Raw genomic sequence first — 13,738 nt, forward strand, 5'->3', positions numbered from 1 at the left:
AAAGCCCACTAATTGTTTGCCCGACCCGGGAATCGAACTCGAGACCTCTTGTCCGGCAGTCGCACTTACGACCACTCGACCAACGAGGCAGTCAATACAGTTAGTTACTGAGAATTTTTATAAAAAAAAAAAAACAAAAATAAATAATTAAAAAAAAACTACGTCCTTATCACTTAACCAAAGAGATTGTCCACAAAGCCAACAACTCATTCCTCACACAAACGTTTGTTTATCTATGCTATGAAAAATAATAATCAAACATTTTTAAATTTCGAAATAAGAACGTGATATGATAAGGAACGGTGAATGAACTCGCTATCGGGATTTAAAATTCGAATGTCAAGGCCTCACATGTTCTCTATTTGATATTAATTTATCTATTTTACTATTTTATAACTATTATCGCCTAAGTATAAGGAAAAAGTATTTGGTAGCGGCCATATTGAATTTACTGTTGCTATAAGATAATTAATTGTGTGTTTTACTAGCGATCCGACCTATCTTAGCATGGGTGCAATGGTGATATATTATGCATGTATTATACATATAAACCTTCCTCTTGAAACACTCTATGCATAAAAAAATCGCATCAAAATCCGTTGCGTAGTTTTAAAGATTTAAGCATACAAAGGGACATAGGGACAGAGAAAGTGACTTTGTTTTATACTATGTAGTGATTTAACCAGATTCATATGTTAACATAATATTTGTTTGTTTCCCAAATAAAATACTATTAAGCTAATAAATAAAATAATCGCCTAGTTACTTGAACACGTCACATATCTAGGAGTAAATAAATATAAAATTATCTATGTTAGTCAGTCTATTTTATACCTTATCTTGACACCACTACAAACCTAATTTACATAACATTTGACTAAAGATAAGCCGTTTTGTTTCTAAGAAAGATAAATAATAAAATATGCTAAGTATCGTTATCTATGTTCACATGTAAACAGTAGCTCTTGTAGTGTAGATGTCCAGTCAACTGATGGCAGCACGGGTAGCGCCGCGTCGCGTTTCGCGCGCCTCATAAGGTCATCAGACCACCACAGATGGGGCTTATTAGGGCTGATGTCTGATGTCCAACCCAGAGTTGCGGACTACCTAGGCGGGCTTACCAGGGTTCCGGCTCAAAGAGCAGGAGTAGGAACGGGGTGGATTTTAGTCAGTAAGAATCTGACACTCCCTCTCGCCTCGCCCAAGGCGGGAAAAGTCATTGGATGATCTTCGCCTCTTAAAAAAAAAGCTGAGTCCGCCGTCCACCAGTGCTAAGCTATGTGTACCATGAATATGATTGGTGGAAGCCAAACGCATATACAGCACCGTAGCATAGCACATCTCTGGTGGAAAAGCACTCTAAGTCAATATAATTATTTTATTCCTAAACCTAATCCGTGCTGCCAGGGAATGGAACAATCTTCCGACTTTTATTTTTCCCGAGAAATACAACCCGGGTCTTTTCAAGGTCAGAGTAAATAGGTACTTTCTAAGTCTGTGTGCTTTTCTTCGGCCCCATCTTCGCTTCCCCGTTTTGGCAGAAAGCAGATTGGTGGCCAAACACAGACTTACAAAAGCTAAAAGAAAAACAAACGTTTTGTGAATATACTTCTGCCTACCCCTTCGTGTGAAGCAAAGATATCTGATGCAACGTAATTACCGTATGAGTGGCCGTGCTAATTGTAGAAAGCGTTTACCACGTACAATTAATTACTTAATTAGTCGATATTACATTATGTATGTATATACTACTTGTTACTATGTATAGTATGGCATATGTAACATGGCATTACGAATGTTACTATTAAGTTAAGCGTCTACAGGCCCGCATCGTACGCATCGCACGCATCCCGTATGACATCCTTGTTTTTCCACATAAAGCAAGCAGAGAGGGAGTGTCAGACTCTTACTGACTAAAAACCACCCCGTTCCTACTCCTACTTGTCGAGCCGGAGCCCCGGTAAACCCGCTAGGTAGTCCGCAGCTCCGGATTCCGCGTAAAACATGCGTTCAAAAGTTGGCAGCAATTTTAGGAAAATTAACGTCGTCATAACGCTTACTATTATAGTATCGCCAAATTCCCTTTTTTAAGGCTTGAGAGACGGAGCGGGAATACTCATGAGTCGTGAATGATTTTCCCCTTAAAAAAAAGGGGTACCCCAATGTCTCCCTTCCACGTAGCCCTGAACCACCAGCCTCTCGATCGCCTACCCGATGGACGGACATTATCAGAACAATTACGCAAAACTCAATGGCAATGTGTTGAGTGTTCTCGCAACGCAATGAACCGCCTGAAATGGAAAACCATTGCCAGGAAAGCAATTGATGCTGAGAAGACCGACGACGTAACCTCCTAGTATCATCGAAGCAACCACTACCGCTCTGTCAAGAGTGTACGATTGAGAAGACCCAAACCATAGGCGTAGCCAGGTTTTAGTTTCGGGAGGGGTTCAAGAAAGTCGACCCATTAAAATGTTAAAAAAAAAACACTTCTTTCATACATGAGGAAAAAACAATTTATGTGATATGTAATAATAAACAGATTCATAGGTACAGACCTTTGCCAAACAGGGGAGGTACTATGCTAACTAGAAAAATAACGCTTTGTTTTCGGGGGGGGGGGGGGTTGAACCCCCAAAACCCCGCCCCCCTGGCTACGCCTATGGCCCAAACAAACTTTTATACGGAGTCTCGCCAAGACATGCTACGCCATTGCATGAACCAACTAACGCCTGAATACTCAAACGCTACTCAATTTTAAGTTGTACTTAAATATCGTGCTATCTCTGTCATTTTATAAAGAATTGATAGTGACAGTACTACATTTGAGAGCATCTTAAAATTGAGTAGCGTTTGAGTATTCGGGCATAAGACAGTAAAAAACAATTGACTAATAGCATGTTGTTCGGTGAAGCGATAAACTGATATAGAAGCAAGATAAAACATGAATTTACTAAGAATGAGAATTCCCAAGTGCAATACAGCATGTTGGCAAAGTGATGCACTTTCACAATGCATTTTTATCCATAGATACAGCGTTTTATTTGCTGATTTTAAGTGTGTGTGTGCTTCGGCACGAATGGGCCGGCTCGACCTGGGTGATACCACGGCCTCACAGAAAATCGACGTGAAACAACGTTTGCGTTGTGTCGTTGTGTGAGTGAGGTTACCGAAGGCCTAATTACCTCCGTTCCCAATCCCCGATGGTAAAGAGCCTTCAGACCACAACAGATGGGGTCCAGTAGGGCTGATGCCTGATCCGGAGCTGCGGACTACCGGGTTTACCGGGGCTCCGGCTCGAAAAACAGGAGTAGGAACGGGTTGGTTTTTAGTCAGTAAAAGTTTGACACTCCCTCTCGCCTCGCCCAAGGCGGGAGAAGTCATTGGATGATTTTCCGCTTCAAAAATTTCCCTCTCCAATCTTCCCAAGCCCCAATTCACTAACAACTCTTGAATGCCTAATCCCCAAAGATGAGTGTCCATGGGCTACGGTAATTTTATTGCTTACCATCAGGTGATACCGGCTTATACCATAAAACAAAAGTTGTCGGTGAAAAATTTCATCTGTTATCAGTTTGAACCCCAACCCCCCCCCCCGGCTACGCATATGAGGTGGTTTAATTTTCCTTATATGTAATATATTTTTGAAACACACTATCTACACCTACCTATGTTACTTTAAATATTCTGATAATTCCTATGTTATTATTATGCATTTAGTTTATTGATAAAAGTTAAGTCATATAAAGTCACATGAAGGTTGAATACGATTAAAATTTTAATTATCGGTCCTTTGTTTGTTAATTTGATGGATAATGCATGTCGACCAAGGAGTTTCATATTCTCTGACCGAAGCTCGAACCAAATATCGAACTCTTAAGGATGAGGGAATGAACCTCCTCACGCCCCAGCTGTAGCGACAGACACTCCGGGCGTCGGGGACCGCGCGACGATCTCCGGCCACCGTAAGTGCGGGTCTGCGGACGCTGAGCAAGGGTAGCTTGCTGCCAAACCAGAACCAGACACGTCCGTACGGCGCGTCTTGTTCCGCGCACGCCTTAGAGAGCCATCAGGCTACCACAAACGGTACCCAGTAGGGCTGATGCCCGACCCGGAGTTGCGGATTACATAGCGGGTTATCGGGGCTCCGACTCAAAGAGCAGGAGTACGAATAGGGTTGTTTTTAATCAGTAAGAGTCTGACACTCCCACCTACTGGGATACTATCATCTATGATGGTTTGATGGCTCTTTGAGACGAGCGCGGAACGCGACGCGTTGTACGCCCAGGTCTGGTTCTGGTCGGGCAGCAAGCTACCCTTGCTCGCCGTCCGCAGACCCGCATGCGGACAACAGCTAGTAATAATACATTAGAATGGGGCATAATTACACAGCTAAGTTTAGTTCTCAACACGATTTAAACTTTGACTCTATGGACAAACAAGTGCTTATCGCGTGTCACCGAGTTCATGCCACTTGTAAATTATTATGAGATTAACTAATATATATCATCATAAACATAATTATTATCACGGGTTTAATCCCCGACGTGTCGTGATAATATGAGAACTAAGTAGAATACTATTTGCCACCACTATTAGTCTTCTTGCTAAACCCGCTAGGTAGTCTGCAGCTCGAAAAAAAAAGGAAGGAAAAAAAGAGGTAGTCCGCAGCTTTTTTTTTTTGAGGGGTGAAAATCATCCATTTACTTCTCCCGCCTTGGGCGAGGCGAGAGAGAGTTTCAAACTCTTACTGAATAAAAACCACCCCGTTCCTTCTCCTGCTTTTCGAGCCGGAGCCCCAGTGAACCCAAGGTAGTCCGCAGCTCCGGATCAGGCATCAGCCCTACTGGGCCCCATCTGTGAGTCCACAGCTCTGGATCAGGCATCAGCCCTACTGGGTCAGAGGCGTTACAAGTGCAGTGCCTTTTGGGGGTTAGGAATTTAAAGGTTGTAGAGAAATCGGAGATTGGGCCTCCAGTAACCTCACACACACAACGAAACACAACGCAAGCGTTGTTTCACATCGGTTTTCTGTGAGGCCGTGATGTCACTCCGGTCGAGACAGACTTAAAATTTTAATTAAAATAAAACATTTTGGCCTTGCACTCAGTACCTATTATTAATATTATTAAAGTGCATAGGAAGTCACAATCTACATCTAATACCATTCTAAAATTAGTAGCTAATCGTCACTAGTACACGCGCACTTCCTAGTCGTAAAATTAACCTTAACCCCTATGAGATAGGGTTCAAACATGCGTAAATACAACACGATGTGGGCACGCGGTGTTGAGACGCAACTACATAATATTAGTTTTAAAATAACAATGTCATGAGGTTATTTTACATAATATGTTTGTAAATAACAATATTTGGTTTTTATCTAACAGGTAATCTGGAATTATTGTGTTTACCGGATTCATCACGTAACTATTTGTCAAGGAACGCTCGACTAGTTTCAAGCCACGCTAGGGACTCATATTTATGTATGTTTGTTTGTAAACGCACCCACGATAGAGGAGAAATTCCTAATGTCCTATGCCCTACTATAGGACAAGGTATCAAGAGAAAAGCAGGGATACGGGCATTCCATTGGTGGCGAAACGGAGTTCGTCAGGTTAGATAGTACATTTTTAAATATTTTATTATAAAAAAAAAACATTTAGCAGCAACAATAGCAGTAGCCCACCAATAACGGGATAAATCCGGCAGCTGCCGGCGGTCAGGGCTCAAGAGAGAGGAATTTCCGAACAATACGCGCCGTTTCCAGAAGTACTGCCTTCTGCATCAGGTCCTTGACCAAACCTAATCTAATCTTGATGACGCCTGGAGCCTGACGCCGACGCCTCTCACGTCCAACGACGGCCGGGGCGTGACGAGACTCGTTCCCTCACGCGCCCCGCCTCCTCCTTAGCTAGCATGACTGTTTCGCAGAAGGAGGAAACGACATCCCAGTGTCCATCGCTCCACACCATGGCCTGAACCAATGCCGGACACGAGAGGTCGCCGTCGCTAACTACATCCCTTTTTTAAGGGGGGAATATCATTCAATGTACTCTTCCGCCTTGAACGACGCGAGAGAGAGTGTCAGACTCTTACTGAATAAAAACCACCTCGTTCCTACTTCTGCTTTTCGAGCCGGAGCCCCGGTAAACCTGCTAGATAGTCCGACCTAATGGGCCCCATCTGTGGTGGTCTGATGACATCTCTGAGGATACAGCGATGTTCACCCCATGCAGGGCACACCGCCACCGTATACTCCACCAAACCACATTAAATTTAAGGTCCATTTTACTTTAGAAAGTTCCAGTAAAATCCCGCAAAGCTGCACTATCTATTATCCTTATCGTATTATTTATAAATAGTCTTTAACTCACGTGTGTCCCACACGTGATGTTATTGACAAAGAAATTTTAACCTTATCCCTTATTATATAAGACCTAAATTAGCTGTATCCTACATGTGGTGATGTTGTAAACGAAGGAATTTTAACCTTATCCCTGATTGCATAAGAGCTAAATTGGCGTGGTGGTAGTTGTGAGCTAAAATAGGTCTGAATTTACTAGAAATTGAATTCTAGACTCGTCTGTGTTACATTGTATGAGATAATTGACGATGCAGATGAAATGCACATCAAAATACTCTAAACTGTCTCAATGGATTTTCGATTTTATGGCACATGGCAATAAGGTTAAAATTCTAATGAAATAACAAGTTTACGCTAGTTCTCCTAACTGTCTCAATGGATTTTCGATTTTATGGCACATGGCAATAAGGTTAAAATTCTAATGAAAATATAAGAAGTTTAGGATAGTTTTATTTACTGATCTCTAAGAGACAGACTGCAGTTAAAGAATCACCGCAATAAACTCAGGTCACAGTCAATCGTGCATATTTCCAAACACAAAAACACCCCCTCCCCTCTTGTAACGCAACGTAAGATTATACGAGATCCCCCTTCCCCCCAAAATTGGACTACGTAATACTTAAACGCCCCCAAATAGAGAAGCTTATTAAGAGTTTGTGAGTTTAAGTATTTAGTTTTAGCTTTTATAAGTCTGCGTTTAGACATCAACTGTATATATGTTTGTTACTCAATCACGTCAAAACGGCTGAGGGAATAAGGCTGAAGTTTTGAACAGAGGTAGATTATGGTCTGGAATAACACATACGAGATTTTTATCTAGTGGGTTCGCTAGTAGAAGCTAGTTAGTAAAATATACTGTTCAATAGTTACCTTAACCATAAAGTGCTTGGCGATAATCTTCCGTCCTTGTCTAAGTCTGAAACAAAAACAAAACAACATAATTAAGAAGACCATAAAATACTAAATACTAATCGTCACTCGGATGGAAATAACTGCTAAAGGTGGCAGCCCTTGATAGATGATTCCCATTTATACTGCCATTCAGTACCCATAGTATCTACGAGTTTGTTTCACGTTTAACGTAATCGAAACTTGTTCGGCGCTCTGATTGGCCGACTCGAGTAAACCAACCAATCCGAGCGCCGAACGTGTTCTCGTCTCGATTACTTAAAACGTAGAACAAACTCATACTTTTTTTAAGGGGGATTCAATTACTTCCTCCGCCCTGGGCGAGGCGAGAGGGAGTGTGAGTCTCTTACTGACTAGAAAAGTCCCTACTCCTGCTTTTCGAGCCGGAGCTCCGGTAAACCTGCTAGGTAATCCGCATCTCCCATCTCCGGAGCAAACTCATACTAAGGGTTAAGCAATCTAGCAATTTTGTTTCGATCACGTTGTGCTAGAAATTTTGCGAAACATCATCGATCGTCTATTTCATCTGTCACTTGTCATGTATCGCTACATGGAGTACTCTGCTTACCCCCATTAGCGTAATCGTAACAAACAAACCAGAAAATTAAACACAATACTCTCATTTACTTAACGATAACTTTCTTCGACCTTTACAAGATAAGGACTTGTATTAATACAAAATAAATTATTGTTTTTATAATATTTATCTGCTAGATACAGTAATGGATGGTGCCCTGTAACCCCCTGATAGGTGGAGTTAAGTTAATTACTGAGGTACAGATAGGGATGGGTGTGCAGCTGAATGATTTGGTTATTTATAACCTTTTTGATTGAGGAATTTTCCTTAATCGTTGATTCAAGGAATAACCAACGTTGCTGGAGGCCCCCGTGTCTCCTCTCCGATCCTCAAACCCCTTTTTTTAAGGAGGAAAAATCATCCAATGACTTCTCCCGCCTTGGGCAAGGCGAGAGGGAGTGTCAGAATCTTACTGACTAAATACCACCCGTTCCTACTTCTGCCCTTCGAGGCGGATCCCCGGTAAACCCGCTAGGTAGTCCGCAGCTTCGGATGGACTCAAACCCCTAATTCTCTGTAATCCAGCAACATATTTGCAACTTCTAAAGTGTTGTGGACGGATTCAATGAAACAGTGTCGGAGAGCCATACTTCGACACTCCTGGGCCGGCTCGACCGGAGTGATACCACGGCCTCAGAGAAAACCGACGTGAAACGCTTGCGTTGTGTTTCGTTAAGTGAGGTTACCGAAGGCCCAATTACCCCTCTCCTGAATCTTTCCAATCCCCGATTCCCCAACAACCCTTAAATTCATAACCCCCAAAAGGCCGGCAATGCACTTGTAACGCTTCTGGTGTTTCTAGCTATCTAGCTCATTGAGACTCTCTTTTAACACATTGAACGCCGTGGTGGTCACCGGTGACCGACGTTAGCGGAGGATTTGCCTTCAACAGTTTTCTATTGGCAGTCAAAGACTTAAACATATTTTCCTTAACATTGACCATCTCCTCTAATAATAGGAGAGACAGAAATAAATTGACACACGTTCCCGCCAGTGTGACGTCAGCAATATGGCCGCTGGCGCCATTATGCGCAAACGTCATTTGTGAAGTATCCAAACTATTTTATCTGTTGAAACGTAGTAGATATAAATATAGGATGTGAGTCTTTAAGAGATAAAAAGAGATAGAGATAGTGGTTTTATTTTTATCTAAATAAGATAATGTTGTGACGTCATTTGGCGCCGGAATGAGTAAGCAGAGGTTTACTAATAAAGCAAATACAAAGAGGAGATGCCATAATGTCTTTGCTTGCGCTTTGAGCAATCGTTGTTGTTATGGTATGATTACTATTTTATTAAAAATTATGAACAAAATTAAAAATAGTTTATTTGAAAATCAATGTCAGTTTTAACAATATTAAAGATTGGAGTTTCCTTTTAAGCCTAGCTTATGTTTTTTATTCTTATGGTATAAGTCGGTAAACGAGCAGACGGTCCAGACGGATCACCTGATGGTAAGAAATCGACGCCGCCCATGGGCACCCGAAACACCAGAGGCGTTACATATGCGTTGCCGGCCTTTTAGGGGTTAGAAATTTAAGGGTTGTGGGGGTATTAGGGATTGGTAACCTTAACATAAATCTATACATATTCTAGATCATCTAATTCTTTCTAGCAACAAAACAGTAGTCAGGTGATCTGACACACAATGACAGAGACCACAGGACACACGATAGTCTTCCTGCAAAGCTATGATATTTCATACTAAACGCGCGATTCAGGGACAAAAAACCGCAGACAAGAGGCGCCATCTATGTTTACAAGTTGACAGCTAAGTGATTGTTAGTTCCGTGTTGTTGAAGATAGATGGCGGTGTGGAAATGTTAGATTTTATAAAAAAGTAGCTGTTCTTATATTATAGAAATATATTGGTATTTCTGATGATATTTTTTATGCAGATGTAATTGCTATTATTATCAAACCAGACTTAAGTGAGCCATTATCATTATTCTCATTTTTTTTATTTAAAGGGACAAGCCCGCCACAACCTCCAAGTCCTCCAACACTGCTGCAACTCATGTAAGCCAGGATCTACAGTAGATACAACCATGAAAACACCGGAACACTGAAGTCCGGCGCGTCACAGCGATATGAATGACTGTCTTGGATCCCGCAACGAAATAAATCAGAAGATGTTATTAGAGAAGAAGAAAAAGAAAACGATAGTTTCCACTTTCCTCGGTAAATTTAATGCAGGAGACAGAATGACTTCAGCCTAAAGACACAAAAGAGACTGCACAATTGGGTCACGAGTCTTCTCGACCCTTTTACATTGTTCTCACATAGTTGAAGCAATCGAAACAATGTAACCAAGAATTGTATTGTGAATCTGATTGAAAAAGAGTAACCTATGGAGTTTCTTGCTCGTTCTTCTCCATAGGAATCTACACTTTGGAACGAGCAAATAGCTTCACTAGAGGACTGACCGACAGACAGACGTTTATATTTTCGTATTAATTTATATTTGCTTTGACGTTCTAAAGTGCCTTTCTGGTCTATTTGAAATAAATAATTTTGAGATTGCGGCCAAACGTCGGCCCATTTAACATCCAAAAAAGCGTTCATACTATTAGTCTAGTGATAGAATAGAAACCCCCCCCCCCCCACCTAACACGCAAAGTAAAGGATAAAATAATTGGATTCCCCCACATTGCTGGCAGCCACACAAATGCATCAATAAGTGAATTTATACTAATGGAATGTTGCACGTGATTTTGTTTATAAAACTGGCATGATATAGTGTTGGTCCAGTTTTTTTTATAGTATAGGGGGCAAACGAGCAGACGGATCACCTGATAGTAAGCGATCAGCGTCGCCCATGGATACCCGGAAGAGACACAGATGCATTGCTGACCTTATAAAAAGGAATACGCTCTTTTCTTAAAGGTTTGAAGGTTATCAAGAAATAGGGTAACTGCTAATTTTTTTTTTATAAACTTTAAAATCAAGGCTTGGCGGCTCGACCGCAGTTATACCACGGCCTTACAGAAAACTGACGTGGAACAATGCTTTTTTTTTGAGGTTTCCGGGGAAAAATCATCCAATGGCTTCTCCTACCGTGGCGAGGCGAGACGCCTCTGGAGTGTCAGACTTTTACTGACTCAAAACCACCCCGTTCCTACTCCTGCTTTTCGAGCCGGAGCGCCGGTAAACCCGCTAGGTATCATAGACATAAATAAACATGGTAAATATCTCGTCTCAAGTTCTAATGATAACAAAACGTATTTAGTAGAATCTTGACCATCATAAAACTAAAACGACCAATCTAAATCCCCCCTCGATCTCATCAACTCCTCATCACTCACACATCACTCCACGTGATTCCTACAAAGATCCCATTCATCTACGATCTCTACAGACCCCTAGACAGACCACAGACGATGCTTATCACTGAGCAGTGCGAGAGGGACGGAGCTATGTAGGTTGTATAGCTCCGTCCCTCCCGCACTGCTCAGTGTAATAACAGACTAAGGCCCCAGGACTAACCAGGACAGGTTTATCAGTAGCCACTGTTCACATTCAGTACCGACTGATAAATTGTACACGTTGGTTTGACATGTGACAGAGAACTTGTGGAGTGTAGTAACAGGTCAGTTTAAGTGTGGGAGAGCCATGCTTCGGCACGAATGGGCCGGCTCGACTGGAGTGATACCACGGCCGAGCAGAAAACTGACGTGTAACAACGCTTGCGTTGTGTGAATGAGGTTACCGGAGGCCCAATTACGATCCCCTTCTCAATTTTCCCTTCCCCGATTTCTCAACAATCCTGAAATTTTCCACAAGGCCGGCAACGCACCTGTAACGCCTCTGGTGTTTCGAGTGTCCATGGGCGGCGGCGATTGCTTACAATCAGGTGATTCGTCTTATCGTTTACCGGCTTATACCATAAAACAAAATATTGGCATAGAATGGATGTTGATGTAGAATACCGAATTATTGTTTATTTTTTTTAATAATGGGACAAGCCCGCCACTACCTCCCATACCGCTGCAACTCCTGTAAGCCAAGATCTACAGTAGATACAACCATGCAAACACCGGAACACTGAAGTCCGGCGTGTCCCAGGTATACGAATGACTGTCTTGGATGCCGCAATGAAATAAATCAGAAGATATTGTTAGAGGATATCAAGTAAGGAGTACCAATGTGAAATATGAAATTGTGGAAAATACCATGTTATTAAGTTCAATAAACCAAAAAAACCGAAGTCCAAAGTTCTTACAAAACAAGGACATATTGCTTAAGGACAATTTACGATCACAAACGATGTTTAACGAGACACAATCGAGCTAATAAAACATCGATACAAAGAACTCTAGTGGTGACATCACTAGTGAACAAATATCACTCGATATAGCACATCTTATCATATAGAACTAGCGACCCGCCCCAGCTTCGCATGGGTGCAATGGTGATATATTATGCATGTATTATACATATCGACGGTTAAAAGGAAATAAGGTATAAGCGACATTCTGGTCAAAAATGAGTTTATCTTAAGCTATCCTACGATAAGCATTTTCCGCTCTTTCGGATGCGCTTACTCTCATGGCTCTACGATGACATCTTTGGCGTTTATACCCTAGCAAAAAAAAAAAACATTTTCCTAGTATTCTTTCGACGATCGACGAGTTTAAACGGCTCTCCTGAACATTTAAGTGATTAATGCTCAAACTCAAGACGAGGCCTTTGGTCAGCAGTGGCCACTTAGGCTGTTGATGTAATAGCAACGTGCGATGTTTTGAAAGGGTTTCGAGTGGAAAGGTTATTTGTGTAAGTCGGTAAACGAACAGACGGATCACCTGATGGTAAGCAACCGCCGCCCATGGACACTTGAAACACCAGAGGCGTTACAAGTGCGTTGCATCAGTTTTCTGTGAGGCCGTGGTATCACTCCGTTCGATCCGGCCCATTCGTACCGAAGCATGGCTCTCCCACACTTAAAATCTTCAAATTCTACACAGTTGAAGCCGATGTAGAAAAGAAAGCTACTCCGTATTCAATACAGAGCCATGTTACTCGTATTTAGTTATTTTACCATCGATTAATCTTTATTTATCCATGATCTTGCATTACAGCATTAAACGGGTACTATTAATCTTAATGTATAAAAATATATTAGATATACTGCGGTTAAATACGTCCGGAAATATTTCGAGGGCTCCATAGCTTGGTAACCAGTTAAGAAGAGGTTGGGTCCCAGTGTAAGCGGGCGAGGTGTGGTTAGGCGCTTTTTTTAAAGGGGAAATCATCCAATGACTTCTTGCCTTAAGCGAGAGGGAGTGTCACTCCAACTGACTAAAAACCACCCCGTTCCTACTCCTGCTTTTCAAGCCGGAACCCTGGTAAACCCGCTAGGTAGTCCGCAGCTCCGGATCAGGCATCAGCCCTAATGGGGCCCATCTGTGGTGGTTTGATGGCTCTTTGAGTTTTGACTTGTTGGACAACAGCTTTGTACAACATGCCTATGAATATACATACATACGGTACATACACCTAAATCCCTTTTTTTCTATTTTTCTCTGTCTGTCTGTTTATTCTGTCTAACCTCTGAAATAGCTGGACCAATTTTGACAGGACATTTATGCCCAGAAATATGTAAAAGCACAACGTAATCCTCTTGATTGTAATTATCGAAATAACTTTCAAACTAAACAATCGCTAACACTAGCACCACGCCTTTATCTACCAAAAATATGATTTATGGAGCCCTTCAAAAAGGGATATTGACATCAATTGCTTATGAAACTATCCAAACTATACTCTAACATCACAAACATAAGTTTTAAAATCGTTTGGTGCTGAGCATTGTATTTTTGCCAAGGGAATATGACCCGTATGTCAATTGAATTAAAGATATTGAATATTAAGTGGTTTCGTTCTCT

At 41.7% G+C, this 13,738-nt stretch overlaps 1 protein-coding gene across 1 annotated transcript in view; it reads right to left on the minus strand.

Annotated features, from left to right (window-relative positions):
• The window catches only part of LOC118278539 (protein phosphatase 1 regulatory subunit 3C), a 43,086-nt gene that overhangs the window by 18,732 nt on the left and 10,616 nt on the right, over positions 1-13,738 (minus strand). Inside the window, exon 2 of the mRNA XM_035597787.2 lies at positions 7,238-7,283. The gene's annotated coding sequence lies outside the window, so the exon portion shown is untranslated. The remainder of the gene's footprint in view (positions 1-7,237; positions 7,284-13,738) is intronic.

This window comes from Spodoptera frugiperda, chromosome 24 (assembly GCF_023101765.2).
Source record: "Spodoptera frugiperda isolate SF20-4 chromosome 24, AGI-APGP_CSIRO_Sfru_2.0, whole genome shotgun sequence".
In the NCBI taxonomy this organism is placed as follows: domain Eukaryota; kingdom Metazoa; phylum Arthropoda; class Insecta; order Lepidoptera; family Noctuidae; genus Spodoptera; species Spodoptera frugiperda.